Raw genomic sequence first — 23,879 nt, forward strand, 5'->3', positions numbered from 1 at the left:
CATTCAGGGGTTTCTATACATCCTGTGAAATCTAGGCAGAGGCTTCTAAGCTTCAACTCTCACATTCTGTATACCTGCAGGCTTAGCACCACATGGAAGCTGCCAAGGCTTATGGCTGGCACCCTCTGTCTGAGCTGTACCTTGCCCCCTTTTAGGCATGGCTGGAGCTCGAGCACCCAGGATGCAGGGCACATATCCCCAGGCTGCACAGAGTAGCCAGACTCTGGTCCTGCCCCACAAAACCATTCTTTTCTCCTGGGCCTCCAGGTCTGTGATGGGAGGGGTTGCTGCAAAGACCTCTGAAATTTCTTTGAGGCATTTTCTCTATTATCTTGACTATCAACATTTGGCTCCTCTTTACATATGCAAATTTCTGCAGCTATCTTGAATGTGTTTCCAGAACATGGCTGGGCTACAAGTTTTCCAAATGTTTACACTCTGTGTCCAGTTTCAGATCGTCTCGTTGCTCACACATAACAAAAGTGACTTTGGCTCTGGTTCTCAATAAATTCCTCATCTCCATTTGAGACCTCCTCAGCCTGGACTTCATTGTTCATATCACTATGAATATTTTGGGCACAACAATTTAACAAGTCTCTAGGAAATTCCAAATTTTCCCTCATCTTCCTTCCTTCTTCTGAACCCTGCAAACTGTTTCAAACTCTGCACATTAAACCAGGTTCCAATGTTGCTTCCACATTTTCAGGTATCTTATAGCAGTGCCCCACTCCTAGGTATCAATTTTCTATATTAGTCTGTTCTTACTTTTCTATAAAGAACCACCTGAAACTGGTGTATTTATAAAGCAAAGAGGTTTAATTAGCTCACAGTTTCACAGGCTGTACAGGAAGCATGTTGGGGAGGCTTCAGGAAACTTATAATTATGGCAGAAGGCAAAAAGGAAGGAGGCTCATCTTAGTGGGAGAAGGAGGAAGAGAGAGAGCAGGGAGGTGCCACACACTTTTCAACAATTAGATCTCATGAGAACTCATTCACCATCATGAGAACAGCAAGGAGCAAGTACCTCCATTATCCAATCACCTCCACCTGACCCCTCCTCCAACACTGGGGATTATAGTTCAACATGGGATTTGGGTGGGCACACAAATTCAAACCATGTTAGTTGGCGTGTAAGCATCCCAGGATTGGTAGGATGGCTTCGTGACATTGGTGAGGGGATTCATTCTGCATTATTGCTTCCTCTCTGTAGGGAGTTGCCTTTATCCACATAGTCCAAAATAACTCATCATTTTTGCCTAAAATGGCTGTGGGCAGGGGAAGAAAGCTTTTTAATGGAGCAACTTAGAAGAAGCTCACACCACTTCCAACTACTTCCCACTTGTCAGAACTCTGCTACATGACAGCACCGTGTTGCAAAGGAGGATGGGAAATATAGCTTTTATTTGGGGAAACTGTGCAGTTGAAATTGAGAGATTAAAAAGGAGAACAGTTACTAGGGGATAGCTAGCAATCTCTGGCACATAAAACTTCCCGAGACAATGAGAAACTGCTCCTCCAATTTATGCAACTGACAATCTATATACTAGGTTTAAATCTTGGCTTTGCTTCTTGCAAACTGGGCTTTCCTTTGGCACATTTTCTTGTCTATGAAAAAGAGACCATAAAGGGGAGTAAGGCTTATAAGACATCTGTTGGAGCATCTGGTACATAGTAGGTGGTCAAAAATGAAGTGTCCTTTTTTTCTCCCCCTTTCTAAAAAATATGAAACTCTGGAGAGTCTATCAGGAAGACTGTGTTGTATAGCCACTGAGGGCTTAGAGCCCAGATTTGCTCATGGGAAGTTCATCGTCTGGCTGGACATACACACTGAGAGGCAGCAGCTGGAGAGCTTGAGATAAATGATTTTGAAAGCTTCTCTGAGCATACAGAGCTCACAAAGATTAAAGGTAAACGCCACAAGGCAGCAGGATGTACAGTGCAACCAAAGCCTGGCAATCAAATTACACATGTGTTATCTTCCATCATATTGGTGGAATCGGAAACTGCTAGAGTTCATTAGCTGAGGCCCTATCAGGCATTTGTGCTAATAGAAATGAAACACCCACCTAGAAGATTAAAAATAAATAAATGGAGCACTGAGACTTTTTAAATCATGAAAATGGAATTAACGGCTATTTGTCACTTTCCTGTCACTTTGTATGACAAAGAGATTTGCAGTCTCCATGAGCAAGGCTATTTCTTCCTCCAGTGTACCCAGCACTCCCCCCTCCCCCACCACCAGGGGCTTCGTGCCATTGCTGGAAGGTGAGGTCCAGGTTTTCAGTGGCAACCTCCTTAGGCTCTGTTTTCCAGAGGGATTTGGGGAACCCTTGAATCATGGACTGTGTGCCTATTGCTGTTAAGACAAATATCTAAAGAGGGCTTTCCAGCTTTAGAAGGTGCCCGTGTGTCCTTTCTTCTAGAAATTCACTCCTTCTTCTGACTTGTCCAAGACGCGCAATGCCACGGTCACTCTCCCTTCCTCTTCCCCTCCCAGATGGGTTTATATATCTATCTGGGAGATACATGTAAGAGACAGAGTATGTGTCTGAGTGTGTGTGTTGTGTAGGTGTTTGTACTTCCTTTGGAGTTCAAATGCAGCAAACTACTGGTGGGTTCTGGGACAGAATTACTTGATATTTGAGCTTTTTAAATCTTAGTCCTTGACAAATATTGGGCCATCAGATGTTTCATATTTGTTGAGTTTTTTTTTTTTTAAGAGAGTGAGAGTTTCGCTCTGTCACCCAGGCTGGAGTGCAGTGGTGCGATCTTAGTTCCTTGCAACCTCTGCCTTCCAGGTTCAAGTGATTCTCTACTTCAGTCTCCAGAGCAGCTGGGGCTACAGTGCATGCCACAACACCCAGCTAATTTTTGTATTTTCAGTAGGGACAAGGTTTCTCTATGTTGGCCAGACTGATTTTGAACTCCTGACCTCAGGTGATCCTCCTGCCTCGGCTTCCCAAAGTGCTGAGATTATAGGCTATGAACCGCCATCACGCCCAGCCTAGATGTTTTATATTTGAATATAGAATTGAGACTTGCCCTGGCAATCGTGTTGATTCTACAGAAAGCTTAAAGTTATCCCTGATTTTTTAGAACAACATTTAGATTGTGAATTTATTGGTATGCTACTTCAAAGTCAAAAATGAACTGGAAAAAACTGTTTTATTCAAAGACCAGGTGCTCTACTTCCTGGCTTTTTGAACTCGGAACAAGTTCAAACAACGTGACTTCTCTGTGTTGCAGTTCCCTATTTGAACCTTACCACCAGAAAGTAAGTTCATTAAAGCAGATTCATTTTTCCCTTTGGAAAAATGTATTCCCTGTTACATAAGTTACAGCAGTACTTAGTCCATGGTAGGTATTTAATAAATAACTGTTAAATAAATCAATTAAATGGGAATAAGAATTCTGTCTCATGGGATGGCTCTGAAGATTAAATAAGACAACGTATGTGAAGCATCTGCCCCTGAGCCTGGCTCTTGGTGCTTGTTTCATGGTGGCTGCCATTACTATTTGGGAGTCTCTATGTTTTCTTAGTGCTATGCTGATTAAAAATATGCCTTAACTATAGTTTTATATCTCATTTTCCAGAAACTATGATTACTTATTATCATTTGGAAGAGATCAGCAGAATCTCCTCTCCTTTTCTATCTGTGACCACTGTACACGGAAACATTCCAACAGCATTCCACCAAAATTGCTCTTGTCAAGGTGACCAGTACTCCAGTGTTGCTAAGCCAATGGCATATTCGCAGTGGATCCTCATCTCACATGACCTGTCTACACCATCAACACTGTTGGTCGTCCCTCTGGAGATGCTTTCTTCACCTGGGGTCTGCGTCTTCTTGCATTTTCTCTTACATCCCTGGTTTCTTCCTCTTGCTGATTGCTTTACTTGCTCCTGCTCTTCTTCCCAACCTCTTAAGTTGACTGCCCAGGCCCTAGTCCTTGGGTTTATATCTGTGTCTTCTCCCTGCATTGGTCAGGGCCCCAATAGGAAATACCTGGGTAATTTAAGGAGAGTACAATATTGGGACATTTTATAGATGTGAGCACAATTTAGACACATTAACAATAGATGACATTAACAATAGTTAGAAACAGTGGAGAACCTGAAGGGGCAAGAGAAGTGGCTACTGGAACTGGAAAAGGGTAACAGATGTGTGAGCTGGCTGGTGCAGCTATAGCCTTTGATGCAGGGGCAGAGTCAGCATAAAGCAGCTCAGCTGGGAGGGTCTGGGTCTTTAATCTCTTGCTCATGCTCCCATTGACTGAACCTGAATGGAAGGCAGAAATCTCATTGACACAGTCCAAATGAGCCAGGATAGAGAAGGATAGGAGGATAGGATATGGCAATAGAGAGGCAAAGGGAGGATAGCCAGCACACCCCACAGGGATCTTATCCAGCGCCAAGGATTTCAGTGCCATCATATGCTAAAGACTGTTAACTCATGTCTTTGCCTATGGACGTCTCAACTTGGATCCCAAATGGATATCTCCAAGTCAGCATATAGAGCCAGACTCTTACCTGGACCCTCTTCAAACCTGCTGCACCCACGTCTTTCCTCATCTCAGCCTGTGTCAAATCCATTCTTTTAATTGCTCAGGCTAATGTCATTCTCAATCCATCTCTTTCATGTCCCATAGCATGAAATTTTGCTTCAGTGTCTCCACTTTCAATGTACGTATAGATTCTAAATAATTTCATGGTTTTCAAGAATTGTTATTCAGGTTTTTATTTATTTACATATTTTTTAGAGATAGGGTCACACATTGTCACCCAGGCTGGAGTATAGTGGTAAAATCATAGCATATTACAGCCTTGAACTCCTGGGCTTAAGGAATCCTCCTACTTCAGCCTCCTAAACAGCTAAGGACTTGCAGGCATATGCCACCACTCCTGGCTAATTTTTACTCTTTTTTTGTAGAGATGGGGTCTCACTATGTTACCTAGGCTGGTCTTGAACTCCTGGCTTCCAGTGATCCTCCCGCCTTAGCTTCCCAAAGTGCTGTGGTTATAGGCATGAGCCACCTGGATGTTATTTATGTTTTTAATGGAGCTCTATTCAGTAAATATACTTTGAACATGCCTACTTGTGCAAAGCATTGGGCTAGGGGCTGATGAGGCAATGGTGAACAAGCCACACAAGGGTTCTCCCTTAGTGGAGCTTACAGCCCAGTGGAGAAGCATGTCATGGTCACACATCTAAGATACTTTCTAGCCACACTTCATATCAGTAGTCACGACTTCAATTTTGAGGCTGTGGAATGTAATCCATTGAGTGGAGCACTAGCCATATGCTGCCTGTGCAGTGATTTGGTGAATGAGTATATTATACAGGGCAGTTTAGAGAAAGGCCAGCATCATTATTGGCTTACAACTCTTTGCCCCTGTTTTTCTTTCGATGCTTTTCTGCCCTCACCCCTTTCTAGACATCCCATGACTCATCACTCCTGCCATTTTCCTGTTGCTATACTGAATTCCCTCATTCTCCTGTTCTTATCACCATATTCCACTAAAAACGTGGTGTTTCATTTTCATATTACCCTCACTGCTTTTTAGCCATCCTTCTATATTTCCCCAGTGGGACTCTGAATGGCAGACACATCTGACAGCAATAACTCAAGCAAGCGTACTCTGAAAATAATCCTATAGTCTAAGAAGAATGTTTGTTCAGAGTTTCGAGCTAAGGAATCCAGGAATGGCCAACCCAGAGATTTGCTCCTTATCTGTGAAGGAGATTCAAATTCCAGGCCCATTCTTTGGAATGCAGGTCATGCAGGGGATTGCAACCCTTTGTTTTGGGTTGCAGGGAGGCCGCTAGGGGTTGCTAGGTGGAGGTTGCTAAGTGAAGATACTTTGTAAATTTCATGCCTTTTACAAACAGAAGTGGTTTTTCTGTCCACTTGCTGCTCCTGGACTGCCCTGTATGTAAGTCCTCAATATACCCTGGGTCTCCTTTGCTGGCTCTGGGTCTCTTCTTCGGTCTCTGGGACATGGTGCCATCCCTGCTGGAATCAGTAGGCATCTGGCACAACAAACCTCAGCTTCTGACTGTGATGGAATATCATGTAACAGACTAATGGTTCTTCTGAGAGAAACTAGAAAAGCTGGAGAAAGTAAACTATAAAATGTTTAAAGGCATATGTGAACAACGGAGACTGCCTGTGTTTGAAGAGGAAGATCTTCAAACCCCCAGGGGCCAGAAATGTTCTTTGAGGTTAGACCAGGTTCTGCGTGCTACTTACCTTGGGAGGCATTTGCTGACCCTTGAGTAGGAGTGAAGTCAGCTGAACTTTCCTCAACCTCAAGGAGCTTGGGAGACAGAAATTGGAGTTTGGGGCTCTAAGGACTTAAAGCCAGGACTCGAGGGGTTAAGATTTCAGAGAGAAAGGATGTGTGCAGGGGTAGCCTTGCCTAATATAAGTTTTTCCTCAATATATGTTATGTAAGCCGTTTATGGAGAAGAGCCACAGAGCCAAGTGCAAAGCAGCTACAGTAGAGCAGGCTTTCTGGTAGACTCATGGTGCTAGGGAAGCAAAATATTAAAGTGTGGGATCTACCCACGAGGAGAGGCCCTGGGAAGCACTCCAGGCATTAAGTCAGAACTTCTGGAGTACTGTGCTTCAAGAGAAAGTGTGAACCAGGAATGGATCAAGGTATTCAAAGATTGCATTGAACCTCATGTTGCATTTAGGTGATCATCCTCTTTGCCAGCTTCCAGAGCACAGGGTAAATCCTCTTTTGAACCAGTAATGAATAAAGGTATTCAAAAGGGAGAGAGATATCATCCAGAACCTCTGTAGCTTTTCAAAGATGATGTCCAGCATTCAACAGAAATTACCAGGGATACTATTAAGCAAGACCAAGGGAAAAAATAAAATAGACAAACTGAAAAGACATGTTTCTCTAATGTTGGAGTTATCAGACATAGACTTCAAATTAAGTGACAGATATTCAAAAAAAATATGACAAGATGGAGAATGTCAGAAATATATGACAAGACTGATAATTTGAGTAAATTCCAGTTCTAGTAGTTCCTGCCGAGCTGTGGACACAGGTCTGTTCTGCAGGCTGGGGTTTGTTAAAGTTGTCAAGAATAAGGCCTACTTTAAGAGGTACCAAATGAAATTTAGAAGATAGTGAGAGGGTAAAACTGATTTCTATGCTTGGAAACACTTGGTGATACAGGATAAAAATAAGTCCAACATACACAAATACAGAATGATAGTTTGTGTGATAAATAGAGATATCATTTGTCAGATGGCTTATGCCCATATAGAATGGGACATGATATGTGTCCCATCTTCACAGTGTGAAGGTTGGCCTGACAAATGACGCTGCAGCATGTTGTACCGGCCTACTGCTGGCCTTCAGGCTTCTCAGTAGTTTGGCATGGACAAGATCTGTGAAGGCCAAGTGGAGGTGACCAGAGATGAATACAATGTGGGAAGCACTGATGGTCAGCTGGGTGCTTTTACCTGCTATTTGGATGCAGCCAGAACCACTACTGGCAATAAAGTTTTGGGGGCTCTGAGAGTGCTGTGGATGGAAGCTTGCCTTTCCCTTACAGTGCCTGATGATTCCTTGGTTATGCTTCTGAAAGCAAGGAACTTAATGACAAAGTGCATCAGAAGCACATCATGGGTCAGAAGGTTGCAGATTCTGCAACATGCATTATCTAATGGAAGATACTTACAAGGCAGGAACCTTTATTGTAGTTTCCATGGGAAGGAATGCGTGAGGCAAGGTAAGCAAGCTTAGAATCGACTAGTTAGAATAATTTCAGCAGGCCCTGAGAGTAGAGGGTGTCCTGAATTGTCTGGCACCTAGTCCTGGGATGATTAGGCAAGGGAATATTGGCCTTGAGAATAAGAGCCTGATAGAAGAGGTGGGAGAGGAGTGGGCTCTGGATTGGTTGGTTTGTGTATGAATGGGCATTCATAGTACCACCTCTGGGAATCAACTAGCACTAGGAAGGCAGTTTCTCCAGGGTGGGTAAGACCCTCCATAGGTCAAAACATTAGCCTAAAAAGACATGCTTAATATAAGCAATAGCTGAGGCTCATACATCCATGCATTTCTGCTTCTATCACTTGAGCAGCATACTTAGTAGGATTTAGTTGTGTTTGGACCCAAACCTGTTAATGACAGTTATATTTAACAATAAAATTATGATTTAGGGAAATATTATATGAATTAGCGACCAGAAGTTGTTATTTCTTTGAAAACTAGGAATGTCTTGATGAGAAAACTGCTTTGAAGTATATGTGGGTTAGGTGCAGTTGGGAAAACAACAACAATGGAAAACATCCTGAAGATTCCACAGCAACGTGGAACTCTCTTATTAATTCTACTTACAGGTGTCTGTCGAGTTTTCCTTTTTGGACACTGTGACAACTGGCAGTTTGTGTTCTTATTTCCAGTCTTTGTAGGTCTTCTTCCTTTTTTGTACTATGCTGGCAGGATCTTCAATACAATGTTGGCTAGAAGTGCTGGTCACAGGTTTCCTTGCCCTGTATTTGTCGTGGGATTTTAATAGATAATTTAATAAATCAGATTAAGAAATTTCCTTTCTATTTCTAGTTTGCTTAGGGTTTTTAATCATGTATGGGTGTTCACTTATTTTATACCTGCCACTTTAAGGGATGTTCTTCTAGTACCACTGAAAAATTGTCTACTTTCTAGTGCCTCATAGCCAAATTTGCAATTCCTCATTTGTTTTCAATGAGGGAGACTTGTTTACTGGTTCATCTTTTGTGTGCCATAAAGTATGTCAATGTGCAGAAGCAAATCAAATTTCTAATCATTGGCAATGTGTCATCCCACACTGTGTGACCCTCAATGTCAATACTCTCTGATATGATTTGGCTGTGTCCCCATTCAGATCTCAACTTGACTTGTATCTCACAGAAGTCCCACATGTTGGGGGAGGGACACAGGGGGAGGTAACTGAATCGTGGGAGCCAGTCTTTCCCACACTATTCTCTTAATAGTGAATGAATCTTACAAGATCTGTTGGGTTTATCAGGGGTTTCTGCTTTTGCTCTTCTCATTCTCTTTTGCTGCTGCCATGTAAGAAGTAACTTTGCCCTCTGCCATGATTGTGAGGCCTTCCCCAGCCATGTGAAACTGTAAGTCCAATTAAACCTCTTCTTGTTCCCAGTTTCAGGTATGTCTTTAATAGCAGAGTGAAGATGAACTAATACTGTAAATTGGTACCAGTAGAGTGGGGCATTGCTGAAAAGATACCCGAAAATGTAGCTGTGACTTTGGAACTGGTTAACAAGGAGAGCTTGGAACAGTTCGGAGGGCTCAGAAGAAGACAGGAAAATGTGGGAAAGTTTGCAACCTCTTAGAGACTCATCGAATGCTTTGGCAAAAATGCTGACAGTGATACGAACAATAAGGTCTCAGCTGGTCTCAGATGGAGATGAGGAACTTGCTGGAAACTGGAGCAAAGGTGTTATAGTTTAGCAAAGAGACTGGAGTCATTTTGCCCCTGCCCTAGAGATTTCTGGAACTTTGAACTTAAGAGAGATGATTCAGGGTATCTGGTGGAAGAAATTTCTAAGCAGCAAAGCATTCAAAAGGTGACTTAGGTGCTGTTAAAAGCATTCCATTTTAAAAGGGAAACAGAGTGTAAACGTTCAGAAAATTTGCAGCCCAACAATGCAGTAGAAAAGAAAAACTCTTTTTTGTGTCCTTTTTTTATTGTACTTTAGATTCTGGGGTTCATGTGCAAATCATGCAAGACTGTTGCACAGGTACATACATGGCAAGGTGGTTTGCTGCTTCCATGCCCCCATCACTTATACCTGACATTTCTCCCCACGTTATCTCTCCCCACCCTCCCTCCCATTATCCCTCCCCTGGCCCCTGCAAAGGACCCCAGTGTGTGATACTCCCCTCTCTGTGTCCACGTGTTCTCATTGTTCAACACCCACCTGTAAATGAGAACATGTGGTGTTTGATTTTCTGTTCTTGTGTCAGTTTGCTGAGAATGATGGTTTCCAGGTTCATCCGTGTCCTTACAAAGGACACAAACTCATCCTTTTTAATGGCTGCATAGTATTCCATGGTGTATATGTGCTACATTTTCTTTGCGCAATCTATCATTGATGGGCATTTGGGTTGATTGCAGGTCTTTGCTATTGTAAACAGTGCCGTGATGAACATGGGTGTGCATGTGTGTTTATGATAGAACAATTTATAGACCTTTCAGTGTATACCCAGTAATGGGATTGCTGGGTCAAATGGAATTTCTATTTCTAGATCCTTGAGGAGTCTCCACTCTGTCTTCCACAATGGTCGAACTAATTTACATTCCCACCAACAGTGTAAAGGTGTTTCTATTTCTCCATCCTCTCCAGCATCTGTTGTCTCCAGATTTTTTTTACAATCACCATTCTAACTGGCATGAGATGGTATTTCAGTGTGGTTTTGATTTGTATTTCTTTAATGACCAGTGATGATGAGCATTTTTTTGTATGTTTATTGGCTTCATATATGTCTTCTTTTAAAAAGTGTCTGTTCATATCATTTGCCCACTTTTGAATGGGTTTTTTTTTTTTTGTAAATCTGTTTTACTTCTTTGTAGATTCTGAATATTAGCTCTTTGTCAGATGGGTAGATTGCAAAAATGGTTTCCATTCTGTTGGTTGCTGGTTCACTCTAATGACTTTCTTTTGCTGTATAGAAGCTGTGGAGTTTAATTAGATCCCATTTGTCTATTTTGGCTTTCGTAGCCATTGTTTTTAGTGTTTTAGTCATGAAGTCCTTGCCTATGCCTGTGTCCTGGATGGTTTTGTCTAGGTTTTATTCTAGGGTGAAAACCCATTTTTTGAGGAGAAATTCAAGCTGGCTGCAGAAATTTGTGTAAGTAGCAAGGAACCTAATGTTAATCCCCAAAACTAGGGGGAAAATGTCTCCAGGCCATCCCAGAGACCTTCATGGCAGCCCTTCTCATTAAAGGCCTGGAGGCCCAGGAGAAAAAAATAGTTTTGAAGGCTTGGCCCAGAGTCCCCATGTTGTGTGCAGCCTAGGGACTTGGTGCCCTGTGTCTTAGCTGCTCCAGCCATGGCTGAAAGGGGCCAAAATAGAACTTAAGCTTGGGGGTTCTTCAGAGGATGAAAGCCTCAAGTCTTGGCAGCCTCCACATGGAGTTGAGCCTGCAGGTGCTCAGAAGTTAAGAATTGAGGTTTGGGAACCTCCGCCTAGATTTCAGAAGATGTATAGAAAAGCCTGGATGCCCAGACAAAAGTTTGCTGCAGGGGTGGGGCCCTCATGGAGATTGTCTGCTAGGGCAGTGTGGAAGGTAAATGTGGGGTTGGAGCCCCCACACAGAGTCCCTTCTGGGGCACTGCCTAGTGGAGCTGTGAGAAGAGGGCCACCATCTTCCAGATTCCAGAATGGTAGATCCACAGGCAGCCTGCACCCAGAAAATCTGCAAACAGTCAATGCCAGCCTGTGAAAGCAGCCAAGAGGGAGGCTGTACCCTGCAAAGCCACAGGGGCAGAGCTCCCCAAGACCATGGGAACCCACCTCTTGCATCAGTGAGACTTGGATATGAGACCTGGAGTCAAAGGAAATCATTTTGGAGCTTAAAAATTTGACTGTTCCGCTGGATTTCAGACTTGCGTGGGCCCTGTAGCCCCCCTCTTTTGGCCAATTTCTCCCATTTGGAGTGACAGTATTTACCCAATACCTGTATCTCCATTGTATCTAGGAATTAGCTTGCTTTTGATTTTACAGGCCCATAGGTGGAAGGGACTTGCCTTGTCTCAGATGAGACTTTGAACTGTGGACTTTTGGGTTAATGCTGAAATGAGTTCAGACTTTGGGAGACTGTTGGGAAGGCATGATTGGTTTTGAAATGTGAGGATATGAGACTTGGAGGGGTCAGGGGTGGAAGGATATGGTTTGGCTGTCCCTATACAAATCTCAACTTGAATTGTATCTCCAAGAATTCCCACATGTTGTGGGAGGAACCCAGGGGGAGGGAACTGAATCATGAGGAGGGAACTGAATCATGAGGGCCGGTCGTTCTTATGCTATTCTCATAATAGAGAATAAGTCTCACAAGATCTGATGGCTTTACCGAGGGGTTTCTGCTTTTGCTGATTCTCTCATTGTCTCTTGCAGCCGCCATGTAAGAAGCAGGCTTTTTGCCCTCCACCGTGATTGTGAGACGTTCCCCAGCCATGTGGAACTGTAAGTCCAATTAAACCTCTTTTTGTTCCCGGTTTTGGGTATGTCTTTATCAGCAGCATGAAAATGAACGAATACGCTGTCTTACATATGAGTTGCCAGAAATGAGACAGTTCATGCTGTATAAAATGCATAAAAATGCAAAATATACATTGAATATTCAGAGTCAACTGACTCATGGAGCTTTATGGCAAGTGAGATTCCATGTCCTTAGGATCTTTTTCTCTTATATCGTGTGAGAATTTTACTTGCATCACCAATTTCAATAACCCTGAGATCTCAGCACAACAGAGGAATAACAGTGACAGTGGCAACAGCCCAAAGAGAGAGATGGGTTTTCTCTTTTTGGAAAGTCAATAAAAATTCAGCTCTAATCTATATATTTTCTATAGTCTACATTTTCCTAAAAGGGAAAAACCCATCTCTCCCCATGGCTGGGGGTAGCATAAGAGCTCAGTGACTCTAGGAAGGGTTTCAGACTTCTCTTGATCAGCCTCTTTATTTTCTTATCATTCTACCCCCACACTGTCCCCAGTCCTCATCCTAACATCTGTTTTTTTAATCACTGTCATTGAAAACAAGTGTGGTGCTGTCTGAAATCCACAAAAAGTAACCTCCAGGGAAGAAAGTATAAATCATAGGTGTGTAAATCATCAGCTCTGAGAGCTGGCGTACTATTGACTTGCCTAAGAGTCTGCATTTTCATTTAGTGGGAAAAATCAGCTTTGATGCACATGATCGGTGGTGATGGAGGGGAACATAAGAAACACAATGACTCAGAACTGGCAAAAGTCTATGTGTGGGGAGAGAGAGATTGGTGGATTCATTCTGGCATGTAATCAGCCCCTGAGAACTGTGAGGATATTGAAAGCAGCCAGCTTATCAGCATATTGACATGAAATGAAAGCCCCTTAATGCTTCCCAATCCCTATGCAGAAGAACTGGAGAAGGAAAACCACTGTCATTGGAAAAAATTATTTGGCAGAACATTCTCTTTAATGAGCAGATTCATTCATTTTCTGGGAAACATACTAGCATTTTGTCTCTATCGCACTGAAAGAACTGGCTGGTGCAATCAATTCCACAGAACACCCATCAATTCAGTTAAACAACCAGTGGGGTGGAAAACCCCCAGAAATCAATAATAGTTGTTTCACCGAATTGATGGGTTACTGTGAGTCGTTCAGATCCATCAGTTGACTTGTGTGTTCAGTTGCTGCCTTGTCTGTGGTGTTGTGTGGGAACTTCAGGCCAGAGACAGAGCCTGCTGGAAGGCCTACAAAGTGCAAGTTGATAGATAGAGAGGTGCAGGCTACCCATGGCCAGTGGGTGCCACTTTTTCTGGGGAGATCTTTGCTACAAGGTGCAGCTTACCTCAGTGAGTATGATGAGCTGCTAGAGTTTTAACAAGCCACCACTGGCTGAGTGCCTTCGATGAGAGAGTTGCTTTTAAAATATAACTTAACGTTTTTAACAAACCTGCAAAGAAGAAATTATCCCTCCCTGCTCTTTTCTTGCTTGAGGATTGAAGAGAAGCAGGGAGAGGCAGAGCCAGGAAGCAATCTCTGTTCATTGCCAAAGCCAGAGTTCTCTTCAGGGTGCCATCCGCCCCTCATCTGTGCATAGGATAGTGGCTGAGAACTGTAGGTTCTGGAGTCTGATAAAGATGGTTCAAATCCTGGCACCTACTTATTATGGGATGTTTGGCAATGTACTTCACTGTTTTCAGTTTCAATTTTCCCATCTGCAAAATGGGAATAATATCTAGTGATTGAAGGAATGAATACAAGAATGTAATCCAAGTCCACTGTATATGGCCTGGGAATAATGTGGCAAAGCCTGTTTCTTTTTCTTGTTGTTTGTTTTTAAAAAATGTTATTCTTGGTACTGTCACTAAGGGTGGTGGCTTGAGCTTGTCCTAAACTCATTTTGGGCTACACGCCTTCCTCTTTCCTTGCTCTTGCAACTTACAAATCCTCTGAGAGATTTTAAATCTTTTGTGAGAGCCAGAACATAGGTGTCAATATTTAATTGTCAAGTTCTGAATTTTAGTGAACATTTATTACTTCATAACACATGAGGCTTCTATTGATCCTGCTTTGTTTATCCCACGTTAAAAAAATCCAGTTGGTTGCCTCTTCATGCTGGCATGCTCTGCTCCTACGCAAGTGTGTGTAGGGGTGCCGTAAGGAAGGACGAGGGTTTCAACAAAGGCTTGCTGGCCACAAATAGCTCACTCAACTGCGAGGCAGAAGAAGGTAAGAAGTGCCCACAAAAGCAGTGGCAGTACAAATCCAGCCATGCCTACAAAGTTCACATACAGGCAAAATGAATCCAAGGCAACAGAAGTCAGTCTATGGGCCAACTCTTTGGTGAGGGAATTTTATTTTCTGAGACAGAGTCTCGCTCTGTTGCCCAGGCTGGAGTGCAGTGGTGCAGTCTCTGCGTACTGCAACCTCCGCCTCTTGGGTTCAGGTGATTGTCCTGCCTCAGCTGCCCGAGTCACAGACTACAGGTGCATGCCACTGTGCTCAGCTAATTTTTGTATTCTTAGCAGGGATAGGGTTTCACCATGTTGACCAGGCTGGTCTTGAACTTCTGACCTCAAGTAATCCACCTGCCTCGGCCTCCTAAAATGCTGGGATTATAGGCATGAGCCACCGCACTCAGCTGGTGTGAGAATTGCTGGGAAAAGGGAAGAGGAGACTCCTGGGTACTGGAAGGGTTCTAGGCCTGGATCTGGACATCTGCACAGGTAGCATTGGAGCTGTGCATTTAGGATTTGCGCCCTGTATGTGTGCTCCACTTCAATTAAGGAGAATTTAAAATTTAAATAACCATATAAAAAGCACCACTAGTGCTAGTGCTCAGCAGGATGTGAAGATATGTAATACGATAGGCTGTACTCACCCACCTGTGGCACTGGGTAACAATGGCATGGATTATTCCCTTGCAGCAGAGTGGACTGGCCTAGGCAGACAATTACATTGTGGAAAAAGGGGACGTACCCCACCACCAGACGTCCAGGAGAGCTGAAACATATTCAGATTTTTTGTCTCTCCCTAATAATAACTACCCTGATCAAGTACCTATTTAGTTCTAAGAGCTTTGTAGATATAGATTTTTTTTCCGCTAGTGTTTACAATAATCTTATATGGGGTGTCTTTTGTTCCATTTTATCACTGAATCAATAGTTTAAAGAGATCTTATAACAAGTAAGGGGTGAAGCAAGATTTTTTTTTTCTTTGAGATAGAGTCTTGCTCTGTTGTTCAGGCTGGTACAGTGGCACAATCTTGGCTCACTGCAACCTCTGCTTCCTGAATTCAAGTGATTCTCCTGCCTCAACCTCCCAAGTAGCTGGAACTGCAGGCACGTGCCACCACACCCAGCTAATTTTTTTTTTTTTTTTGATTTTTAGTAGAGATGGGGTTTCACCATGTTGGTCATGATGGTTTCGATCTCTTGACCTTGTGATCCACCCGCCTCAGCCTCCCAAAGTGCTGGGATTTCAGGAGTGAGCCACCGTGTCTGACAGGGCAAAGCAAGATTTTAACCTTGGTCTGTCTGGCCTTTTGATCAGGACCATAGTCTCTGAAGACAGATTGCCTGGGTTCGAGTTCCAGCTCCGCATTTCCTTGCTGTGTAAACGTGGGTAAGTTCCTTGCCCTCTCTGTGCCTTAATTTTCTCAATTTCAGGAAAGGGGAGATGGCAGCTATGTATCACAGAGTTATTTGAGTTAATCTGTGTAAAACACTTAGAACATGGTATATACTTGGCACATAGTAAGAGCTATACATGTGTTAGCAGTTATTCTGTTGAATGATACAGCCTTTCAAAGTGGAAGGGCCAAATCCTATGATTTTCTGAGATATAAAGTAGAACTATAGGCCTAGCCAAACTGTTTTTTCCCTACCTCCCTCCTATGGGTTAACAGAGTCCTAGATCCTAGGTATCTGGCAGGCACATGGGACTGCTTTCCTGCTTCCCCAGGAGAACCCCTGGGTCACAGGCCGGGGAGGGGGTGGTCAAGGTCCCCTGTCACTCCAGCTCTCTCATGACACTTGTATCCTCAAGGTTGGCTAAGAGAAAATGTTGTTCTAGGTTTGCTGGCAGTTCCTACCTACTCTGATGTCAGGCACAGGGGAACCTGGAAGCTGTTGAAATGAGGATTTTTCCAGGTTATGCCATCAGGTTTTCTTTCTGGATCACCAGCCCCATTCCCACCTGGATTCTGGGAATTGCCCCTTCGCTGACCCACGTGGTGACAGTGGTCCTTGTGTGAACAAGGTCCCAACTCTGAGGTCACCTGTGATGGACTGGACCAGAGTCTCTTCCCTAGAAATCAAGACTTGGAAATAATAACTGATATCATCAGTTGAGATGATCTTTGAATGGAAGAGATATAAATAGAAGAACGTGGTAGCCATTTTCTGCCTTTTCCACTTGGAAATACACTGAGAAAGGAAGTGTGCGTGAGTGTGAGAGGTAGAGCAGAGGCTCAGGTAAGAGCAGGGCCAGGACAGAGACTGAGCAAGGTGGGCCACTGTGGGATCACCCAGCATTCTCATCTACAAATTACCCCTCTTGCTTAGGCTGGCTCCAGTGAGTTTCCACCGCTCATACTTGAGAGTTCACACAAAAACACCCGACTGAGTAATTAAAGGAACAAAATTCATCACATGAAATAATTTTCTTGGAAGGCTTTCTTGAATCCCCTAAACTGAGTTAGGAGCTCCTCTCAAACATGGCTGCTTCCTTTTCCCCATGACATTAGCTGTATCTTAGCCCTAGTCATCCTGGTCTGATAAATATGCCTGTATTAAAAAAATTGATCTTTAAAACCCACAAGGAGTTTCCAAAATGTAGTTTTTTTTGAGTTGCAATCTTTAAACTATTAGGTTTCATTCATGTAGCTCCTGCATTATTTATTTATTTTAATAAAAACATACTAGGCTTTAATATTTAGTTGATATTTATTCATTTTATATGATTCATTTTTAAACTGCATAGGAAATATTTAAGAATTGAGGGTTTGAGGTACTAGATATATACTTCTAAACACATGTTAAACTGAATATGTACCTATTTAAAAAAAGATGATATGTATCACCTAAGATCATCTCACATGCCACTTTGGAAACTCCTGCCCTAACTTACCAGCCCTTTAAAAGCAGGACAGTGACTCATGCACGGCCAGCTTTCTACCCCTGGGCTCAAGGCCCAACATTTCCCCTTTATAGAACTTTTCACAACTAAACCATCAAATGCACAATTAGTTTCCTTCTCTGGCTTGCATGGAAGACCCTTCCATGCATTGTTTACTGCTTTATCCTCAGTGCCTTCAACTAGGTCTGGCACCTAGCTGATGTTTAATATGTATGCATTGGATGAAATAATGCATGTATTGATAAATGCAAACCAGTTCCAGAATGTTCTGCAGCCATGAATGTCAATACATGCTGCTCCTGACTGGTGGGGACACTTGGGGGTGAGCACTCTTGCTCAGTGTCTTACTTCTCTCACTTGTTCCACTGTGGTGGTGACACTATCAGGTCATGCATGACACTATCAGGTCTTTAGTCCTTAGTTTCAATGGCTGAAGCAGAACATCCTTGGACACTGTGATTCATACATACCCTAGCTGGGCATGCGCAGAGCCAGCTGTATAATTTCAACAGCCCAGTTCAAAATCAAAACGTATGTTCAAAAAGCAGGAATCCCTACGACTCAGCAATTCCACTTCCAGATATACCCAAAAGAATCGAAAGCAGGGACCCAAAGAGATGGTTGCACACCATGTTCATGGCAGCATTATTTACAATAGCCAAGAGGTGGAAGCAACTTAAATGTCCATCTACAGATGAATGGATACACGATATAGACACACAATGCAATATTATTCAGCTTAAAAAAGGAAGGAAATTGGCTGGCCGTGGTAGCTCACGCCTGTAATCCTAGCACTTTAGGAGGCTGAGGTAGGTGGATCAAGAGGTCTGAGATTCTGCATTTCCAGCAAGCTCCCATGTGACTCGGGGACTATACTTAGGATCAAGAGTCTAGACCATCCTGACCAACATGGTGAAGCCCAGTCTCTACTAAAAATATAAAAACGTTAGCTTGGTGTGGTGGCGCATGCCTGTAGTCCTAGCTACTTGGGAGGCTGAGGGAGAAGAATCATTTGAAGCTGGGAGGCAGAGGTTGCAGTGAGCTGAGATGGCGCCACTGCACTCCAGCCTGGCAACAGAGCGAGATTCCGTCTCAAAAAAAAAGGAAATTCTGACACATGCTATGGCATGGAAGAACCTCAGGTACCTGCAGTTGTCAAATTCATAGAGATAGGCGGTAGAATGGTGTGTCAGGGGCTGGGGGTAGGGGACATGGGGAGTAATGGGTACTGTGTTTTAGTTTTGCAAGAAGGAAACAGTTTTGAAAATGCGTCGGTTTGGGCATGGTGGCTCACTCATGTAATCTCAGCATTCTGGGAGGCTGAGGCAGTAGATTGCTTGAGCCCAGGAGTTTGAGACCAGCCTGGGCAACATGGTGAAATGCTGTCTCTCCTAAAAATACAAAACTTAGCTGGGAATGTACCTGTAGTCCCAGCTATTTGAGAGGCTGAGGTGGGAGAATCGCTTGAGCCTAGGAGATGGAGGCTGCAATGAGCCAAGATCACACTACTGCACTCCAGCTTGGGTGACTGAGCAAGACCCTGTCTCAGAAAAAAAAAGAAAAAAAGAATGTGGGTTGATAACAATGTGAATGTATTTAACACTACTGAACAGTACACTTAAAATGGTTAAGAGAGTAATTTTATGTTACAAAAATTTTACTACAGTTTTTTTAAAAGTAGGAGAAAAGCTTTCCTCTCTCATGGTCTCTCTATCTCCCTGTCTCTGTTTCTGTCTCTCTGTATGTCTGTCATTTAAAAAAATTTGGTATTGTATGTCACACTCCCTTGGGCATAAGCACAGGTGTTGGGTGAGTGCAGACACTTATAGGTGCCCAGTACCTCATCCTGATGGCCTGGGCATGCAGGGGGTGCATGTCTGACTCCAACACTCTGTGAGGGGGGCAGGAAAAGGGTCACTTGGCAGCACAGGGGAGGGGATGTTGAAGAACCCTTGCTAGGGAGGCAGGAGATGCAATGGTGGGAGCTGAGGCTCCAAGTCTTTGGCACATGACTTGACTTACAAAGCATTAATTCAAAAATACAATCATTAAGGGTTTTAAGATGCCACTGCAGAGCACTAAGCCTCAGTCCCTTCTGAGTGTGGGGCTGGGTAAGTGTACTGCATCCAGCCCCCAGGAAGCTGGCCCTGGTTGTGCTATGGGAACAAAACAAAATGTCAACCCTGAAGCAAGTGTCCCCAGGGTGCCCACGGACATGACGCAGCTCTGAGCGTGTAGAATCTGCAGCCAGCAGAGATGTGCCTCAAGCACGGCAAAGATTCTGGAGGGATGGACTCACTAAACCAGTGAGAGGTAAAGTGCTGTCTGTGGATTTCCCAGGACTATGGCTTAGGTTTGCCAAAGCCACCCTGACCTCTTTTTACTGAGGGCAGAGGTAAATTGAGATTCAGCGATTTGAAGATTTAGCTGTTAGAGTAAATTATTATGGGATTGAGGTCATTGAGCAAGAGAAAAATTTTGTACCATCAGAATGCTAGAGCTGAAGTCATGTTTTCTAAAAAGAAATGGGTGAGGCTGAGGCAGAAGGATCATTTAAAGCCAGAAGTTCGAGACCAGCCTGGGTAACAGAGCAAGAACCCCATCTCTAAAAAAAATGTAAACATTAGCCAGGTATGGTGGCATGCACCTGTAGTTCCATATATTTGAAAAACTGAGGTGAGAGGATCTCCTCTCCTGCCACCCTGTTCCGTTTTTAAGAAACATAATCTGAAAAATCTCCCTATCTTAACCTGATTAACAGCTTTAATTCCCTTTACCATTAGTGTAACATATTTACAGATTGTGGGGACTCATGTGTAGACATCTTTGGGGACTGTTATGCTGTTTACTCCAATGTTTCACTAGCGTCTATAGAGTGAATTTGTGCCTGTGATTGGCCCTACGGACACGGTTCAGACCGGGGAGTTCTGAAGAGTTGAAGATCCTACAGCTCTGGACTTGCTGTGGCCAATTGTGTAGGATTCTAGTATTTTTCATTTAGCTGGGATTATCTCTGACTTCTGGCATCTCAGAGACATTGGTAGCCTCTTGATTCTAGTCATCCATACATAGGCAAGGTCTGCATTAGAACCAAGGAATTCAGTTCACCTCAGCAAGCGCTAATGTGGCTCTCATTTTAGTTTTTATTATGGAATGGAGCAACATAGGCCCAGCTTTTGAGGGTCTCTGTGAGTGTCTTTCTGGTGGCACAAGCAGTGATTCCCTAGGCAAATTGATGGGCTCATCTGGATTAGTCCACTGTATTTTTTAGGATGGCCAAAGCCACTTTCTGGAAAGAGGTTCTGTTTTATAGTCTTCTTAGAAGATGTTTGTAGAACTGCCGAAAATATATATAGTTTATGCAGAATTTATGCCAAATTTGGGCTGAATATATGTGTTTTGCTTGTGACCAGGACAGAGAAAGGTGTTAACAGAAGCAACTTTCTTAAAGCCTCCCTTCCCATGTGATTGAAGCTCTAATTTTACTTTCTAAGGGACTACATTGAATCTGTTCCCAATATATGAGAATAAAGCCCAGTATCAATTCCCCCAACCCCCAGTAGGAGATGCTGGTGGCTGTAAATTTGAGTGAAAATTGTGACATACAATGACCAAGTGCTCAAAGGTGCTTGTTTTCACTATAACCAAGTGACCAAGGGCTGCCTGTTAAAAATATCCCCAATACGGGGGAAATGTATTTCTCACAAATAGGATTCCACAGTAAATGAAAATGTCAACGGTAAAATTTGATCACGTGTTTTTGCCTACACAATTTTGTCCATAACTCTTGTGCAATTCTGTTATGGCACTTCAAAAGGGAGGCTTCTTTAAAACTGGTTTTGTATCTATGGACACTTATAACTTCAAAATAAAACAGTCTGAGTTCATTTATCATCTTTATGCAAAGTTGTAAGATGATGTGAATAATGTGTATCTTCTGTTTTCTGGGAATAGTGCTATTTCTTGGGCTAAGAAATAGACTCTTGAAGACAGGATTAGTGTCTTTTTGTTCTTGCTATGTCTGGCACCATCTCAACTCTGCCTACAAATGTCAGAGAAAGCCTTCCTACAGAGGAAGGGACAGGAGGTGCTCTATGGGTGTTTATTATTGATGATGAAGAGAAATATTCATGCCAAATGACTTCAGAAGACATAACTGTTTCCTGAACTGAGCAAAATGAGTTGCTCTGAGCCAAAGGCTCAGAGTGGCTTCACTTCACCACCCTTGTGCTACCTGTCTTGTGTGTCTGGGGGCTAGAGCGGATCAATGAGAACCATGCTACCACTGATCAAGCAGAATGGTGATAATGACCAGACCAAAGGATATTTTTTTCAGCTTGAATGTCCAGGGTCAATGCTTCTCCTGTCTCAAAGGCAAGAAGCAGTTAGAGCATTGTTCAAAATGGCTCTTCAGAGAAATCATTTTCCAGCTCACTCCATTTGCATCTGTATTTCTATTTCAGATTTGCTAGGTTTCCTGTGCAAACATTTTCACTTATTACCCTTTATCACCTTTGCTAATTAAGGAAGACACAGAAACCAGATTTTTAGGGATTTTTTTCGTTTTTCAATTTCAGCCTTTGGCCACTTCCTATAAAAGATTTCCCTCTGCTTTGAATAAAATTTCTGAGCAGCCTTCAGAGCCAAATTAAATGATTTGGAATTCTCTCTAGCTAGCTGATCTCTAACTGCAGAGATCAAGAACCCCATCTAGTGGGAAAAAAAGAAGCTGCCACCGCAGTGATGGACTGAAATCAGCAGCGTGGTTGAAATCCCTGCCCAGCCCTTCCTGTGGAGCACAAGAAGGCCTCTGCAGAAGCCTCATTCAGAATCTCAAAGCTTTCGGCTTTTCTCTCTAACTGTATGGGGCAGGAGATGGGCAGTCAGAAAGATGCTTCGAGGGGAAGGAAAACAGCCCCCGTGCCCAGCTCCAGAGTAAAGGGAAGCCTGGCCCCAGGAAGGAGCAGCTGCCTGCAGAGGGATCCTGAGCCGTGGAGTCCTTGGAGCTCCGAGGTGGGCAGCCAGGGCGTGGAGGCAGCAGCGACCCCAGTCAAGACGAGCCCGGATGGAGCCTGGCGGCGGAGGGTACTCTCTCGGAGCCCTGGCTCCTGACGCCAGCGGGACGTTTGGGTCCTCAGCCTGTTAGGGGGTTTGCTCTTCCTTTTCCTAAGGCAGGTCGCTGCCCAATGGGAGTGAGTTCCCGTCCATAAGCCAGAAGCCCCACCATGTGGTGGAGGGAAAGCATGTCTTTCCTTCTCATTCCCACGAGTCACTGGACGCCCACCTCCCCGGGGGCGGGGTGGAGGCTCAGGCAATTGCACGAGTTGTGCGGTTCCTTTGTGAGCCTCCTGGCTATGCAGGGGGCTGCCTTACAGCTCTCCACTGAAATGTCACCTCCCTGTGGGGCTTCCTGCCACCACCATTGTTCCCTGCATGGGACCGTGGGCGTCCTTCATGATGCCTATCACACCATTTAAGATGTTTTCCTGTGCTTCGCTCTCCTCCCGCTCTGAGGCCAGGGCCGTTGTGTGCTGTGCTACTGACATAGTCCTTCCTGCTGCAGTGCCTGGCACAGGGCAGGCGCTCCCTTGTCCGTGTAAAGGAATAAAGAGGTTTGACTGAGCCCAAGGACTGGGAGGCAGGCTGCTGGAAAGGCCTGGGGACACCTCTCCCTGGCTGGCCCTTGCGTTTCCTTCCTCTCGGCTAGAAGTAATCATAGGGGTCCAATTTGCCATGGGTTGTTAAGGAAATCACATGGGTCAAAGTGCTATGCGGATGCGAAGCGTCATCCAGGGCTGTTTCATTTCCGTTTGCTTGGTCCCATTTACTGTAAGTGCATCTGCTTTGCCGGATCCCTTTATTATGGGAGAAGAGGCATGAGTTGGGGGAAGGTCCACCAGCACCCAGAGCCCAGGGACCCTGTGTATGATTCTGTCATATACAGAGTGGCAAACGTCAGAGGTGGGAGGCCCTTGCAAATCCCCTAATCCGGGGCTTCTCAAGCTTGTCTGTGTGTGAGAATTAACTGAGCGGTTTTTTAGCCACCTACCCAGGCCTGCCTGCTGGAGGTTGATTTAATTGGTCTGTGCGGAGGCTGAGGCATGGGTATTTTATTATTATTATTTGAGACAGAGTCTTACTCTGTCATCTAGACTGGAGTGCAGCAGCACGATCTCAGCTCACTACAACCTCCGCCTCCCAGGTTCAAGCGATTCTCCTGCCTCAGCGTCCTGAGTAGCTGGGCCTATAGGCACACACCACCACGCCTGGGTAATGTTGGTATCTTTAGTAGAGATGGGGTTTCACCATGTTGGCCAGGCTGGTCTTGAACTCCTGACCTCAGCTGATACAACTGCTTCATCCTCCCAAAGTGCTGGGATTAGGCATGGGAATTTTTAAACAGCTCTCAGGTGATTAATTCTAATGTGCAACTAGGGTCGAGCAAATCCACCCTCCCCCTCTTTTTTTTTTTTTTTTTTTTTTTTTGAGATAGAGTC

At 44.0% G+C, this 23,879-nt stretch overlaps 1 long non-coding RNA gene across 1 annotated transcript in view; it reads left to right on the forward strand.

The window, feature by feature from the left end:
- Positions 1-23,879, forward strand: part of LOC144579048 (uncharacterized) — a 78,547-nt gene that overhangs the window by 12,789 nt on the left and 41,879 nt on the right. The window contains exon 2 of the long non-coding RNA XR_013525853.1: positions 12,149-12,217. This is a non-coding gene — a long non-coding RNA (uncharacterized LOC144579048). The remainder of the gene's footprint in view (positions 1-12,148; positions 12,218-23,879) is intronic.

The sequence above is a fragment of the Callithrix jacchus genome, chromosome 1 (genome assembly GCF_049354715.1).
Source record: "Callithrix jacchus isolate 240 chromosome 1, calJac240_pri, whole genome shotgun sequence".
In the NCBI taxonomy this organism is placed as follows: domain Eukaryota; kingdom Metazoa; phylum Chordata; class Mammalia; order Primates; family Cebidae; genus Callithrix; species Callithrix jacchus.